Below are 3,892 nucleotides of genomic sequence, written 5' to 3' on the forward strand. Positions count from 1 at the left end.
TGGTCTTGGTGGTATGAACATCAAATTTGAAACTGATATAGCGATGATCTGAGAAGCTTTGTTCACTTAAAACCTGCCACTCAGATATCATTTCATTCAGTTCTTGCGAGGCCAAGGTGATGTCCAAAACCTCTTGCCTGTTTTTAGTGACAAAGGTTGGGGCATCTCCCTTGTTGCAAACTACCAGATTAGTACGCAAAATGAACTCTATTAGCGACTCTCCCCTTGCATTAGTATCACTACTTCCCCATATACTATGATGTGTATTCTCATCGCATTCCATAATGAGTTTCGTCTTTGTTTTCAGTGACTCCTCCACTAAGGTCTTAACGGCACATGGAGGCATCTCCCGTTCATGTCCCATGTAGACCGAAGATACCCAATATTTGCATTTGGCCATTTCTAAACTGGCAGCGACAGTGTCAGTATTGCACATTGAAGGAAGCAGAAACAAGTTGAGCTCGTTTTTAGCAATTATACAGGCTCGATTTACATCATTACCAGTATACGGCAATAGTTTCAACCCAGGAGTACTTAATTCACATATTTTGTTTCTATAAACATATGGTTCTTGAATAAGAACTATATCTATGCCCCCTTTCATCAAGAGAACTTTTAAGGCAGCACATGCAGCCTTACAATGATGAAGATTTATCTGGAGGATCCGTACGACCATCGAGATTTTAAACAACCGTCACATCAGCCGCGTCAATCGAGTCATCAAGAATGTCCTCTTCAGAGATCTCGGTGACTCGCAATAACCATTGGTTCAACTTTGGTGAGTTCTGAGGCAATAGAAACCTCCTCTCGCATGTGGTGTCTATCCATGTCTTCAACTTTGGTATCTCCCTCGACTTCGCAAGAGGATCCGCTTACTTCTGATTCAGACAGAGGCTTGTCCATTTCTGAATCCTTTAGCTGATCGTTTTTATATACCTTCATTTGGATATAATGAAAGCCATAACATACACGGCCCTGGGACTTTGCTAGATGTAGCAAAGACTGAGTGTTAAATATAAACACTGCATGCCGTCTTGGTCCATCCACTTCATCCAAACGGTCAATCTTCCAATCAGCTTTTGGAAGATCTGGATTGCATCGTTTCAGTCTATTTAAAATAGATTCAGGGTCAGAAGGGTTTGCAGGTATCCACGCATGTGGTCTAGCCGGTATGTCTGGCAATTAAAAATTATTCGATATAATTTAATAATCGAGTGACAGAACTAAATTTATACCTCAATACAAAATATGAGTTTATCAATCAAACTCGCACTTTACTATTTCTTCTTTGAAATTTAATCAAAATTAAATTGAAAGAAATTGGGTAATATTTCCCCGCGTGCAATGATGGAAATTGGGTATAAAGCAAACTTTCAATTTAGAAACAGGACAATATTAAAACCGTTGGATTAACAGTGAACCCACCTGCAAAAAATTTTATTTTTTTTTCAATCTATTGGGCGATGCGCTTACAGATCTATGGCGTATATATACTTAAATCTAAAATAGCATTTTCAAAGAGTTTTTTCTTAAAGAGGAATCGGCTCATAGAAAAGTCCAATTGATTGCAAACTCTGTTACTTACAGCCTGGTGATAAACATCGAGTTAGAACTTCATTCATTTCGGTTAATTTCAGAAAATTTAGATTATTTTTACGAAATTTCAACAGTATTACGCTCACTTTTTTCCGAGTGTCAAAAGCAAGTCCAATTGCGATAACCAAAATCATGATCAGATTTCACTATGAAGAAAAAAAAACCCTGATGTATTTTCCCCAAGAGTGAGTATTTCCAAGGGATATATTATAACAAAAAATCAAATTAAAATTTTTGGTCCCCTCGTGTGACGAACAAAAATCTGATGCGACAATCCTAATGGACTTTCATTCGACAAAAGATACTTATCATCCAATATATAGAAAACACAATGACCTAGCTTTGCTTGAGATCAGCTGTTTTGAAAGTAAAAGAAAACGGAGTGAAAGTAAAGGGCACTGACCTTGAATAATATGGAATACTAAAGTGATCAAAACAAAACACTCAAATTGGTTCCACAAGAGGGAAAAAAACAATGGATGCTAAGAGAACGGAAGAGAGACGAACTTCTTTTTGCACACACTATGTGATGGTGTAAGTATCTATGATGGAGAGACTAAGAGAGCGGGAGATTAATAAATGTATTTTGCTCACCACCAATACTCAGTGAGTATTGGAGAGGCTACATGTAGATCTATTCGAATGTGGGTAAGAATCCCAGAGTAAACTATAATGGTATGTTTGGAAAAAAACAGGTTTTAAATCTACAAAAATCTACAGAGCGACCTCAAAGAATACGTAAAAATTATTCACAAGGAAAAGCATAAATCGTCGAAACTCGTGTACTCAGGATTGTTCTTAAAACAGCGCTTAAATCCACACCTTAACGAACTTAAAGCATGAAATCACAAAATAACACAAAAATGTAACGCGAATTCAACTTTGTTAACCATGGAAAAACGCCTATATATAAATTGTTATATACACCCATAGAAAAATTATTACCATACGGGCTCAAATCGATAACGTACGTTATTGATAGTTAGTCAACCCCGTATGGTACAATATCAATACCTAATTGTATAGGCGGTACGCAAAGCATGAAAGTACCATTCGGTATTATGAAAGTACCAATATGAAATTGAAAATAATACCTAATCGGTACTATTATTTATACCATAAAGGTATTGATGTATAAATAGTGCGGTATTACCAAAAATAAAACACACGTAAAATGTCTTTGTTATGTACTTCATTTAATACATAACATACATACAAAAACCTAATCATTTACCCATGCAAAGTTGTTCTCCCAATTCAGCTCCATGTCGCAATTCTGGCACTGCATCCCTCAAGTCATTTGTCCATGCCAAGTTTTTCTCCCAATTGACCTCCACGCCGCAATTCAAGTATGTTGTTGTATTTGGAAGGTTTTTGTATGTCAGTTGCGTATCTAATTAAAGGATGATCGACTTAGAAAACATAAATAATGCTAAAAAAATATTATACTTACCTATACTTCGCTATATTCACTGAATTCATTTAATTTTCGTCATCTTATCCCAAACTATTGTTATTTACAAGCCGCATGAAAAAAAAAAACTAAACTACCAAGGCGACCAATTACAATTGGTCGCAACGTCTACATATCATGTGTTACGGCGTTGTGATAGTTAATACCACAATAATACCGGATGTAAATGATTTGATATAAATTAAATGGTAACGTGAATCAATTTATTAATACCAAACGGTAATGGCCACATACCGCCTTTTTTCTACCAGTTATATACACTGGTAGAAAAAAGGCGGTATGTGGCCATTACCGTTTGGTATTAATAAATTGATCCACGTTACCATTTAATTTGTATCAATTATATAAATTTCAACACGCAAAAAAATAATTCTTTCCTCCCAAACGAAATTTTAGACAAACAAAGTTCGTTTCTCATTTGCTTTTCGCTGTAAGGAAGTGTATTTGGAAGAAAAGTATATACTTTTTGTGATAAACGTTTATTCTTTTCCAGGATGTAAAAACAATTTCATAAAGACTAGCTCAAAAAACATTATTTTCTTGCTAATTGCATTGTCCCTCACATCTTTCTCACATCCACGAGGATTTTTAGTTCTTAACACCTTTTCCTGTAATATCAACAATGTAGAAGAAATTATACGATTTTATAAATTTTTAAAATTTTTTTTACCTTTCGCCTGGACGGAGAATCGAACCGCGGACCATGCACATTGTAAGCCAACACACTAACCACTGAGCTATGTACCTGTTATGGTCATCAATAGATAAATATCCATATAAGTTATATTTATATAGCATAGCTTGCGGCGCCCACGAACCGAA

At 35.6% G+C, this 3,892-nt stretch overlaps 1 long non-coding RNA gene across 1 annotated transcript; it reads right to left on the reverse strand.

The window, feature by feature from the left end:
• Window positions 1-2,771: 2,771 nt before the first annotated feature.
• Window positions 2,772-3,163, reverse strand: LOC142223963 (uncharacterized). The gene is made up of 2 exons (XR_012718983.1): window positions 3,050-3,163; window positions 2,772-2,989 (listed from the first exon to the last, which is right to left on the reverse strand). It is a non-coding gene; the product is annotated as an uncharacterized LOC142223963 (long non-coding RNA).
• Between the last annotated feature and the right edge of the window lie 729 nt (window positions 3,164-3,892).

The sequence above is a fragment of the Haematobia irritans genome, chromosome 2, assembly GCF_050003625.1.
Source record: "Haematobia irritans isolate KBUSLIRL chromosome 2, ASM5000362v1, whole genome shotgun sequence".
Classification (NCBI taxonomy): Eukaryota; Metazoa; Arthropoda; class Insecta; order Diptera; family Muscidae; genus Haematobia; species Haematobia irritans.